The sequence below is a fragment of the Anas acuta genome, chromosome 1 (assembly GCF_963932015.1).
Source record: "Anas acuta chromosome 1, bAnaAcu1.1, whole genome shotgun sequence".
NCBI classification, from domain to species: Eukaryota; Metazoa; Chordata; class Aves; order Anseriformes; family Anatidae; genus Anas; species Anas acuta.
Window position 1 is genome coordinate 102,550,105 of NC_088979.1, and position 13,447 is coordinate 102,563,551.

The window sequence follows — 13,447 nt, forward strand, 5'->3', positions numbered from 1 at the left end:
AGGTCAGAAAGCCCCTACAAGATCTATTCTTGATTACTCACTGTATTTTTTTTTCACATGACTTATTTCTGTAGACTTTGACTGTCTCAGGATTTTTTTTTTTTATTTTTTTTTTACCAAATAATAGGTGTTTTGCCTTAGACAGCAAGCATAACAAGCTGTAAAGTCCCATACTGGATATTCTGGTATGTGCTCATATCCTGGTATGATCTCATTTTATGGAATGTGATTATGACTTTCCAGTGGTACAAACTGAAATCAGGATCTGGTTGTAGTCTGCTGCATACTATGTAAAATACTGTCGCTCTATGAATTTTAGCTCATGTCAATACATCTTCATAGCCAATGCTGGAAAACATCACCAATTACTGTAGCTGTTTACAGAGAACAAGAAGAGAATATTTAATTTTACCAGCCTCTAAGGATAACAAAGCTGAATTTGAGCTCTAGTTAAAGTTTTGCTGATTACTCTTGACCTTTCCGGGACAAGCCATGAAGGTCACTGGAGTCATGATTTTTTTCACATTCTGCTTGTCTTTGTCATTCCCCTAATAATGCAGAGAACTAGAAACAAGAGCTGGGTGGTGTTTTTTTCCTCTGCCTGGAAATCTATTTAGATTAGTCACCAGGTTTTCCAGTCTATGGTCATTGAAGGTCATTTGGTTTATAGCTGAAATTCTCAACTGGAACCTCATCTTGTAATCAGAACTTAAAGCCCAAGCAAGGTTTTGTATCTCCCCTGAAAGGGTAGGTTGTTGTATGATTAGCCTCAGAATGTTAAATGGACTGTCTGTGTAATGATGGGTAATTTTGGGGGGCTTAAATTGCACTATGAGAAGACCTGTCTTGAATAATAAGTATTGGGCTATATTATAAAGGACAGTATTCTAGGCTTCTCCTAAATGCTAATTCTATTACACATTAACATTTCCTTTGCTGTAAAATGGCAAAAGGCAAGCCAGCAAGATTTAAAAATTTTGCAAAGTGCATTTTCACTTATAGACTGCTCCTAAGAGCAAGCTGTTTCCTGAAATCATCCCTTAAATAAGCATACACTTAAGGTGGTCATCATTATATAGTCAGCATCATCTAACAGCTGTTCCACAGCCCTTGTCGCTGTCAAATATGGGGTATCTATTGTGATCTATGGAGTAATTCAACATGCTTTATAATTTTTACAGTATTTGTAAAAAAAACATTTCTTAGCCCTGAGTTCATCACCACTTGTTCCAAGTATGGAGTGTCAGTCTCACAGTGTAGGGGTATTCCTAGAGGCAGTTCATAAAACCTGGTGTCTTGTATACTCTTTGTAGCTGCACGATTACTGCCGAATCTCTGAAAGCCCTTTTTATTTTAATATCTGTTCGATCCACGCACAATTTAAACTTAAATACAAATATAAATATTAACATTTATATCTATATCTATACATATCTGTATCTATATCTATCTATATACACATCTACATCTGTGTTGTATACATATGACCAAAGCTGAAGACTGTGTGAAGGAGTAAATGCAGTCCTGCCATGATATTGTTATGGAGGTTATTATTTTATTAGGGTAAATTAGTGGTTTTTGTTTTGTTTTGTTTTGTTTTTACATTTCCTGACCTAGGACATGATCTTTGTTTTCTTCATTTTTATTAATCCTTAAGTTCCTAGCTTCAGATAACATTAGAGAGCTTAGATAACATTATCATTTTCCATCTCTCTATTTATCCCAGTTCCTGGGTACCTTTCTGTGTGTCCATTTGACCTCCATACTGCTGCTTGGATACAAGCAGGTGGTTATCTTGCATGGGATTTATTATTAGACACCATCCTGCGAGGTGCCACCTTGATGGGTGTCTCCAGTTACCTCACGGATATCACCCCTCAGTCCACCACCATCACCATCATAACCTCTGGCATCAGCTCATCACTTGCTCCAGCAGGTATTGGTGTTGCTCTTTTTGGCAAATCAGGGTGTCAGCACATCACTGTAGGAGCTGGTGAATCCACACATTGGCCCCTTTCATTAAGGAGTCTGAATCACCCTTTAGGCAACCCTTTTTGGTTCCTCTCCAAGGTTGCTGGAGCTTACATAACCCACCTCTTAGGTCTATCTCCAGAACCACTTAGTTAATGATAGATTACCTTTCTCTTTTATCTTCTTTAACCACTGTACAAACAGAGCTCCTTTTAAGTGATTACTTTTATATATTCACTATATGGATTTTTAAGTTCAGTGGTCTCCATAATACCCCACTCCAGTAGATTCCAGCTCAGCAAGTCTGCTAGCATCTCAGAAGTCACATACACCATGAACACACATGCGCTCCTGCTCTCCATGTTTTTAAATCCATGACATACTCCAGGATCCAAATTATGACACTGTTGCTTTGCATTTCTCTGATGCAGAGATTACGGAAAACTGCTGTAACTGAATGTCTGAAAAAAAAATCCCTGTAAGGATTAAATACAGTTCAGAGCTGTCTGCATTTTTTCAGTCCTCATTAGTCAAACTACTTGACTATTCTGGAGAACAGAAGAAGGCACAGAAGTTGAACAACAGCCTTTTACTCCAATCCATGTCAGAATTTAGACATATCCCAGGGATCTGGGCCCACATTTCTGAGGCAGGTTATTTGGCTGAGACCAGACTGACTTTTCCCAGCTAGCTGACTCCCACAACTGAGATCTTAGAAGATAGAAATCAGTTTAGTTCACATTAAAAGGGCACCTTTCTCTAAGTACTATTCTCAGACAACCTCCTGCTTCTCTTAGGCTGGCAACCAACCACCAGCATATTAGAGAATGCATTTACTATTTGATGAAGTACAGATGTTAAAAAGCTAAGCTGGATACAAGGTTCATGACAGAGAGCAGTCCTTCACTGCAGAGAGAAATGTGCAGCCATGGAAAAAGAGTGCCTGCAACATACTGCTGAAAGACTACTGTTTGAGATACTGTGCTTTTTAATAGGCCAAGTATTTTCTCAGATGTATGTGGTACTATGCTGATTATATGGTCGTTTCTCCAGCAACATTGTAGTTAGCTATGTATTCTCTTCTGGCACGTGATTTAGTTGATGTTCCTGAACCTAATGTGTTTTGGCGGCAGGAATGATAATAGCAGACAATTGTTTGTCCCCAGTCACTAAATTTTGTTACAAAGTCAAAATAAGCCTGTCTGCTTGACTAGTCTCATGTGTAACGAAATCAAAATAAGCCTTCACAAAGAATCATTTTCAAGCATCATTTTAGTTTTTGTCTTAGGCTTGGAAATGCCTTTTCTGCTTTCTGATATGTCAGATATCATAATGAAAAATAAATAACCAAGGGAAACACACACAGATATTCTCTGTGTGGTTTGTGATGGAGAAAAAAAAATCTTCCACTACTTTGCCTCCTTTCTAGTCTGTTTCTTCCTATGCTTGCAATAGTGTCTTCTTCATAGCATATACATGAAACACTAATGTTAATTTAATGCTGTACCTTCTGCAGCATTTTGGAGCCCAGGACCCCCACTGTGCTAAATATTGTGCAGACAGAACAAAGTCAGCCCTGGCTCTGAGGACAGCCTATCCCACTTTCCACCTCCCATGGCCACAGGAGACTAACATTGTAAATGTTGATGCATTCAACACATCTGCCATGCATGCAGATCATAGAGACAATGACATTGGGTGAGACATTAGGGGTTTTGCAGAATTGCCTACTGGTTGCTAAATACATCATTCAAGTGTAACTGGTTTTCGAAAGGTTTGAAGCTCATGTTTGCCACAAGAGGCCCATGTGAATTCAGCTTTGCAGGAAAGAGAGAAACATGCAAAAGGAGAAGGACTTCTTAGGTCAAATATTTAAAAGTCTCCCAGTCACTTTAGAACTCACAGCCTTAATTTCAAAAACAAATTGGAATTGGATTTAAAGGACCTAAGAACTTATGACATTTTTGCAAAGAGGACTAGTTTCCATTTCACTTCTCAAAATATTACCCCTTCTGTTTAAAAAATATGCTGCCACGAACAGACCCACTACTCTCACTACAGAACAGAAAGAAAATAGCAGTAATTAACAGATTAGCCCAGCACAATGGCTAACTTTATCATGACTGGAGAGAAAAAAAGTCTCTCTTACACTCTTACAACGTGACCTCTTTTGTTTTTCTTCCTTTTTTTTTTCCTCTTTTCCTTCCTTTCTTCCTTCCTTCCTTTTGCATAAAAGCAAACCTGTTTGTGCTAGAAATAGCCATAGGCATTTGTCTCATTAATTTTTTGTTTGAATTACTATTTTTTTCTAATCAAAATAAGTTGTTATTTCTAAGTTACCCCCCAAAAAACAAACAAACAAACAAACAAACAAAAAATGATTGAAGTTCAGTCCTAAAACAAAGCATACTTTCTATCTTTTAAAGTAGGGATCATAGTTAATGGTTGTTATTTCCTTTTTCTATGAAGTTATTTGTGAATTAAAACTATTCTGAAAATATTTTTTTCCTATATGAAATGAAATATTATGTCCCTTAAAAATAGTAGTAACAGTGTGAGTTAATACATTGTAGAAAGATAAATAAAACTGCTCTCTTCCTTAAAATTTTTTGCTCTTGACCTATAAGGTTAAGATAATGATTCCTAATACATTTAGCTTTTCAAGGGAAAAACCTGTTGACTGTGGCACAGGAAGAGCTTAAAAGCAGTTTCAAATAATGAATGATCTAGTATCCTTGTTGAAAATCCCTCAGAAAATCTTTTACTTGCCAGCCTGTAACTTCAAGGTCTGTTCCTGAAGCTGGCCTTCATACCTAGCTGATGCTGGGTTTGCACTCCTATTGTATGGTGCTCCCCTGTTTTGTAGGTGTTCAGGCAGATTCCTAGCATCTCTATAACACCCTCGAGTTGCTGCATATGTTTTTCTAAATTGTCTGCTGGTTCATTAAAATGCAGGGAAAATTTCTATACTTTTAATAAGTCAGTAGAGCCAGCTGCAGGGACATGATTTTGCTTGGATGGGGTAGAACCGTTGGGACTCAAAGATCAAGACCTTTAACCAGTGAAAATCAACATGACTTTGCTGATTTCTTGTAGCTGAGGAATTCATTTCTACAAATGCTCAATGCCATACAGTTCTGAAGGGCCAGAAACAGCTTGTTTCTTATTTGATAGCTTTCACGCTGTTTTCCACTGATATACACCATGGCTACACCCTGCACAATGGAATCAATACGTGTTTTCCCACCAGTTTCAACTCTTCCACATACAGTAAAAATTTGCAGCCAAGGAAAAAAGCTGTGGCTTGTGAAGTAAATTATGTGTTCTTTATTCTTAGCTGGTAGAAATTTGGCATAGCTCCCTTGTATTAATGTAAAGTCGACATGCATCAGATGTATATCTGCCTCTGGAAGTTGATTTATCATTGGTCCCTCAGTGTAGGTCAGAAACTATCACATGTGTACATAATTGCATGTGCAGAACAGTCAACATATAAAGATAAAAGTGTTTTAAAGAACACTGAAAGTATGTTTAAAAAGCCACAAAACCATTCCCAGATATTTTTACAGAGCATACGACAAATTTCTCATACATTAACCACCTGTGAAGGCTACACTAGTTCCCTTCAATTAGAAAGGCTACCACTTGGTCTTTGTCTTTACAGCCAAGGATTTCAAGGACACAGCTTGTTGCTTAATTCACTTGATCCTATTGGCTAGCTGTCAACAAAAGTGACAATCCCGTACTTGTAACGTCATAAACTTCCAAGTAGTTGTAAACTGAGGACCATGACTTTGACTTAAGGGCAGGAGCAGATGGCTTGGGCACTTACGATGTTGTTTTCAGGAAGTGAGACCTTGCAGTCATAATAATAAAAAGTTACTTCATTGAGAAAGAAGGCAAGAAATCATCATGCTGAAGTGCCCCTACTGTTTCCCCAAGTCTTCCTGAAAAATATAATTGATTTCTAAGCTTTGTGTAAGACTGCATATTTATTGCACTGAATGAAATATGGATTGCATGAATTCTGTTGGTGTGACTTTCAACCCACTCGAATATTATGAGTTTGACAGTTTGACTCTAGCTCTGTTTATTTCCCACTTGAGAGACTGGAAAGGAACAGATGGGGATGTGCGAACAAAGAGGGAGGGGATGAGAGTGCAGCAGCTTGAGCCGCGGGCCTGTGTCAGCGCACCTCCCTGCAGCTAGGCAGGGGTGGCGACCGCGATCTAGAAGCAGTTTTCCAGGCATTATTAAAGCTGCAGAAGTAGATGTAACTCTCCAGGCAGGCGTTAGGCAGCCCCAGAAGGTAAGGGAAGGTCTGCCGAGTATATGCTGTGCCAAATTTAGAGCTGGAAGGGAAAAGGTGTCAGAGGTCAGCTTTACAGGTCTTGCAGGACGTTGGCTGTCTTGACTGATCATCAGTGCCATCGGGCATGTCCTCACATTAGTGCTGAGTTAATAGATAACCAGCTGCATCATCACAATATTTACTCCACCAGCTTGAACACTATTTTCCCTTTTAATAGTGTCTGTATTTTTTAAATGTTTTGTGTATTTTCAAGTCTTTTGTCTACTTACCACATTTTGTGTCCTTATTACATATACTGCTTAGTCATATATTTACTGAAAATTAATGAAGAAGAACACTTGGCACTTTCCAGAGTTAAAATACTTTGCAAACATTAACTAATTAATAATGTATCCCTTATTTTCAGGCATGCTAGCATGCCTGAATGCTGAGTGAAATTCTGCTAAATCATTGCCTTCCTGCATGTCCCCTGCTCCTTTGCTGCCCCACTACATGGTTCAGGAGGCCAATCATTTGAGCTCGGTTATAGACAGTGAGCTGATTCAAACTTCTGATAAGCACATGATTTCCGAAATGCCTCTATAATCCACCCCAGGCTTCTAAACAAAGCTCAATGTGACACACAGCTGTGTCTGAACCCATGAGGTACGATCTTAAAATAACCGGAATGTCTTTTATCTGACGAAGCACAACCCCCGCTTTAGGTAGGCCTGGCCCACACGGCCAGGGATTTGTCAAGGACTCGGAGGGGTTTTACTTTTTTGTGGCATATTCCTGCGCAGGCCCTGTGCCCTGTGCTGCCTGTCACCGTGGGCCCTGCGGCCCTGCCTCCTGCAGTAGCTGAGCCAGGGCCTTTGCCTTAAGGCTTTGCCAGACAGGAGGCCTCTGACAGTTTCCATCAAGATGGAAAACCGAGGCACAAATCTTGTCGTTAACATCTGCTATGCCCATGCTTTATAGAGCCTTGTAACCAGTTAGGTTCAAAGGTGTTTGCTTTCACTGCGGAGTTTACAGAGGCTGTGCCTTTATTTATCCCAGGACACACTTATAAATGTTTGAGAGCAAGGCTCAGTTACTGCAATCCCCTCCTAGCAGGAGTTTGCCATAACTCAGCTTGTTCATGAGGCTTGCTCGCCGATCTGACAGCTTGAGTGATACTGCTCCCATCTTGTTTTCCTTGATTTTTGCCAGCATTTGCATTGTGGGCCACGTGCTGTTCACCATCTCCCTATTGCAGTGGCATGTCCCAAGCTGCCTTCTTGAAAGAAATGCAGGCGCTGCAGAAGTGCTTTATGAAAACATCCCTTCCTGAAACTCCCAACACGTAGATTAATTCCTCTGCAAGTCCTGATACCTCCTTGAGGCCTTTTTAAGAGGGGAGAATTGTGGAATTTATGGGTTTGTTTTTATTTTACAAAAACTGTAAGAGCACACAGGCTCAAGGAGATAGATGCTCTTCACCATATCTCTCTTTAGACGAAGAGCACTGAACACTGCTCTCATTCTGGTACTACATCCAGATGAAATGACTTTTAAGGATTCACTTCCTAGAATGAGTGATGCCTGTCTAGGATGTACCATCCACTTACCAAGCAGAACAAAAGGTACAGTATGTACATATTCATAGGTAACATTACCAAGGAAGGAACAACTAGTCTCTCCCTTCACGGGAGGCTTATCTGAATTCAGTACACAAGCTTCTTTGAATTTGCGATGTTTACAGTTCAGTCAGAATTTTTTTCTACATTTTCCACCTCACTTGAGTGTTCCAAAGCCTAATACGAGAGCTAGCAGTGTGCTTTTTCTGGTCTGCAGAAACCAGCATGCCCCACTTTTCACTTTCCTTAGAAATTTGTTTCTTCAGAGAATGTTCTGTGGCAATGTAATGAATCCTCATGGTGTAGCAGACTATACTCCAAAGGTCAATTGATTAATATTCCATATTAATCATAAAGCTTTTGATTAACTCTGGTCATCCCTGACAGCATTATACAAGAATTGCTTTGTTGATATTCATTGCTGTCTTTGTTCTTCAGGTTACATGGAACAGTTAAGGGGTGGGCCTAAAACCAGACGGATCTAGATAGCAAAATATAATTTAAGAGAAACTGCAGTGATGGCATCTAGGCACTGATACAGAAACAGCACCTCTCCTATGTCATGCAGAAATCAAGCCTCCTGCCTAAGAACTTATTGCTTCTAGGACTCCTAGACTGGCCCTTATAAATAGCAAACTTGTAAATAGTTTGACAGCCTTCAGGGACTGCTGACCTTGAATTCCCTTTGTATGAGTGTATCTAAAGATTGTGCAAGCAATCCATGGGAAGCAACTCCTGTATTTATAAGACTTACAGAAATGGGTAACGTAGCAGACCTGGTTTGGAAGCAGGTGCTGTCTTGACAATTTTACCATTCTACGTCTGTGACACAGGGAGGAAGGAATAGCCATTAGATCATCCTTGCCCTTCAGGAATGTTGCTCCTACAATTACCTTGATGATTTTTGTTTGTAATCTGTTCAACCCCTCAGGCCTCACAATCTAGTTCTTACTAGTTCTCACTCCTATACTACATGTAAAAAGAGTCAGAATACCCCAAAATGAAGCAATTTTATCAGAATTTTGCCCTGCCCCAGCTTCTGGATCTGTCTGTCCCAGATCCTTGGAGCTGTTTGTCTACCCTAAATGTCAAAGAATCAGACTGCTGTGAACACTCTCCTCACTGGGGACTCTCAGCTGCCGTTCAGATGTCTGCAGGCAAGGAGGGGGGGTGGATATGTCTGGAAAAGGGTTGTGACCAGGGTGTGTTTCCCATATTTAAAGTGAACGTAAGGTAAAGCAACCCTCTGGGTTTCTTGACAAATGCCAAGGACTGGATAAGAGACTAGAAAACCTAGGCTTTGGGTCTCTCACTGACACTTGTGCTTCCTTCCAAATTCACATAAAATTAATGTCTCAGCTACTGACTTGAAAAAACACAAGCAAATACAACCATGCATGTCTGCTCCAAATTTTAACTTTTAACATATTTTAGGTATTTTTCTTTACTTTAGATATTATCTAGATGTATGGCTAGAAACTCCACTGATGCAAACTGGAACATTTCCACTCAATAAAACTGCTGATTTATAGTGGCAGAGAATTTGGTCATTTCTTTTATGGATGCTGTTAAATGGGAAATACTACATTTGTCTGTTTTGTCAGCTGAGCACTGAATTGCTCTGGTGAGATACTTATTACTGTTTCTTCAGGCTAACTTTGCAAATGTAACTTAATAGGAAAATGTATAGCATTATTATTCATTTAAAATAGAAATTACAGGTGTTCTACTTGGACTTGCATTTAAATTTGTCTAATATTCTCTTTAGATAATTTAATGGATCTTCTCCTATGTTTAGAGTTGACTTGACAAAAGAATAATAACGCCGGGTCATCAAAAGTAGTAGTGGTTAAATATGCTTGTTTGTAAAATTGAAAGAAGTGCACTGATTAGGTGGAAAATTGAAATTTTCAATGTGTCTTGAGCTCTTTGTATTTTAAGAACTCTGATTATACAACATTAATGCCTCTGGCTTAAACTTAGTGTTTAAATCGATGCATACAAAATAGGGAAATTTAGATCTGCAGTGCATTGCCTGGACCTACGGAGTTAAGGCCCTTTCTTTGGGATCATGGTAAAAAGTAGCTCTGGGAAGGCAGGCACATGGACATAGGCTCCCTCTGATTTCTGCACAGGCCTCCTGTCCCCCAGTTGCCCAGACTGTCCATGCAAGCCATATAACTGGATTTCCTTCTCATGGAAAGCAGGGATTGGGTTCCCAGATCTAACCTGAACATGCACCCATGTACATGGGGAATTGCTCCCGTAATTGTAAAAATTAATTGTAAAAGTGCAATCTATTCCTGATGTTGCAACAGCAAAACACAAGATGGGAAAAAAAAAAAAAGTAACTCCTCACTGAAATATCTTCACCAAGTGCTGCTCACAGGACTAAGTGTTACTTCGAAGAATAATGCAAAGGCTCCAGTGTACAGTTAAGAACTAGTTTGCCCATTCATAGAACACAGACCTGTAGTGCCATGGGTAAATGGGGTTGGAGTATGAAGCTTTAAAAAGTTGCTTAAATAGAGCAGTACTTCACGTACCAAGTCCATAAAAACAAAATGTGTATTGCATCCGTATTTCATATCCAGAGAAACATACTGGATCTTCAGAAACTTCAGTGACACCTTGCTTCAGAGGAGCAAACAATATGCAGAAGAACAGAACTTACCAGCCTAGGTGCAGCCTCAAAGATTAAGAAATGTTTTGAAATATTAGGAATGCAATAACCAATTCCTTAATGGCCATGAGTTCAATTATAGTTATTTGGCTTAACGGAACTTGCCTCCAAGGAGGACCATCACTCAAGGACATTTTGCAAAGATACTGCAAATGGCAGTTGCTTCACTAACAATTTAGTTTTATTTTGAGAAGTGATACAAAAAAAAAAAAAAAAAAAAGGTCAGGACTCTTAATCTCAGACTGTAACAGCCAGATGTAACAAGGATGGCTGGAAGGGTTATCAGTGCCATGCCCTGGCCCTGGCCCACAGACTACTGCCACCATCACTAGCTAGCACAGGTGAACAGTAATCATGTCTGCACCTCCACCACCAGAGTTCATAACCCAGCAGGTCAACTTAAGCTGCCACTTATGTCAGTTTGATTTGCCAGCCTTTAATTCACACAGCAGGCACTGCAGTGTACCCAGCCCACCCTGTGGCCTCTGCTGGGAGAGTGGGGCAAAATCCAACATAGATCCCGGCTCAGAGTTGTACCTTTCCGTTTTTTTGGGGATATGTATGTTACACTGTTTGATTATATCAGCTACTTACAAGACTCCCTCTGAATGCGCCTGCACAGGTTTGGTTGCAATGTAGGCTTTGAATTAGAGCTGGTAGGGAACTTCTACTTGAAAACATTTCTCACTCATAACCACTGATGTCTCAAACTTGGAGTTTCCTCCAAAACATGGCTATAAGCAGGAAGGGGTTAATTAGCCTTCTGGAGAGTAAATATACTTTGAGGTCCAGAGGGCTCCAGGAGAGGAAGAAGGAGATGTGAGTTTGTCAGATGGGGTGGATTGGATGCATACATTTTAAATGCTGTGCTTCAGAAGGGAGGCAGCATTTGTATCATAAAGGATGTTGTAGGAGGGAAGAGCTGCCGCTTGCCTGGATCCAAAGTTAATGCAATGCAGAAGGAAATGCAAGGCAACCGCCGGAATAACTGTCAGCCTCCTGCAGTGCTCCCCTTTGATCACGCCGAGCCCTTGAGGGTTGCGGTGTGCTTTGTGATGATGCCGTCTGCTCCACATCCTCTGCCAGCCAGGAAGCTCAGCGACACACAGAGCTCTCCCCTCCCAGCCTCCTCACCTGCTGGCCTCGCGTGCCTCACCGTGCAAGTCTTCGTTCCCCAGGCATTGGCAGGCACGTTTCCCCGTCCATCAGTGCAGCCATGGTTGTTTCGTAAGTGCGTGAGCAAGGCTTGCGCCCTCATTTCATATAATATTTAATTAGATAAAAACTAGATGTTTCTTAAATACTGCCTCGTATTCTACTACTGGAATGCCACAACAGTTTGGTTTGTATTGAGATTTGCACTTAGAAATTTCTCTGTACATTCAAGAGTAGGTGCTGTGACTGAAGAGCAGCCACCCAGTCAGGCACAACAAAGCTTATAATTTAATTTCTGGGACTGCAAGTAAATCCTTTAATTAAAGGAGTCTTGCATACTTTAGTGGTTCCTTCTGGAACCACAGGAACCTCCTGAGGACACAGATGTCCTGCTCCACTTCTTCTACCCTGTCCTGTTCCTGGACCTCCCCCTTTTCATTAATGTGAGCACGACAGGGTGACTCTCGACTCATTCATGCTCGAAGTCTGATCAAGCACTTGGGGTTCACTCAAGGACAGAGCTACGGCAGCTTCTCTGTGCTCTCCCTGGTGACACCACTTTGACCAGTGTGCAAGGGGTAAGTAGAAGCAAAGCTCCTGCCCGAGGGCAAAACGTACCTGCTGCAATTTGCCTCACATAAGATCATTTCCATCTGCCTCTCACAACACAACCTCTCCACCCATGCCTCACCCCTGCTCACTGCTTTGCTGCACCCAAAAGCAGGTAGGACACACCACACATGCCCCATGGAGCCCCTCTTGGGCACTCCAGGTATGCCTGCTTCTACACATGGCCACTCCAAGAGGTGTTTCTGTGAGATCCTGGGCAGAGCCTGTGCAGTGGACGTTCACCCATCTGGTATTTCATATGTGGTCCCAAAAAGAGGATCAAGCTGCTGGTGGCTGCTCTGTGGAGGGAGTCTGCCCTACACTGCATCAGGGTCCAGCCCCAAGCTGCCTCATTACATGCTTTGCATAGAAAGCTGGAGCCTTCTTGCACACCACCACCTCCTTGCAAGAGGCACTCACTCTAGACCTGCAATAGAACCAACCTGTAGATACAAGGCTATCTCTCTAGCCTAACTGTTATGGAGAAATGCAGCAAAGTTTATCTGTTAGGAAAGGAGACTGATTTTCTAAATTATTTTTCCCCATAAAGTGCATATGCCATCCTGCTTTTAAAATGCCTGCAACCAAGATTTATTTTCAAGCAGTGGTATAAACAAGGCTGTGAAGTGTTAGCTACTATTAAATAATTAATTTTTTTTGGACCACTTGAGCTCATGCATGATTTTCTCTTCTTTTTTTTTTTTTTTTTTTTCTCTTTAACACAATTTAGCAATTCTGCTACTCTACAGATGGCTACAAAAATTATTCAGCAAAAAACATTTGAGGGCTTTTTAACCTTCAAAAGATATTCCAGAACTTTCATTTTTAAAACTTTTCTGCATATTTAAAAGTATTGGTAGATCTTGTTAATATTCAAATTACTACTTAAAATAGTAAAAATATTTTGACATATTTCTGGGAGTAGTCAACCCTGTTAACTTCCACTTAACGTGCAATTATTCAGGAATATTATAGATCATTATGTGGCTTTGGGGAAAAATCAGTACGACTTAAGTGCCCATTAGTGAAAGTGAAATGGTAGTAGAACACCTATGAAAGCACATGTGGTATTCCCATGAATATCAAATTAATTCATTATGATAGCACTACTAAAGTGTT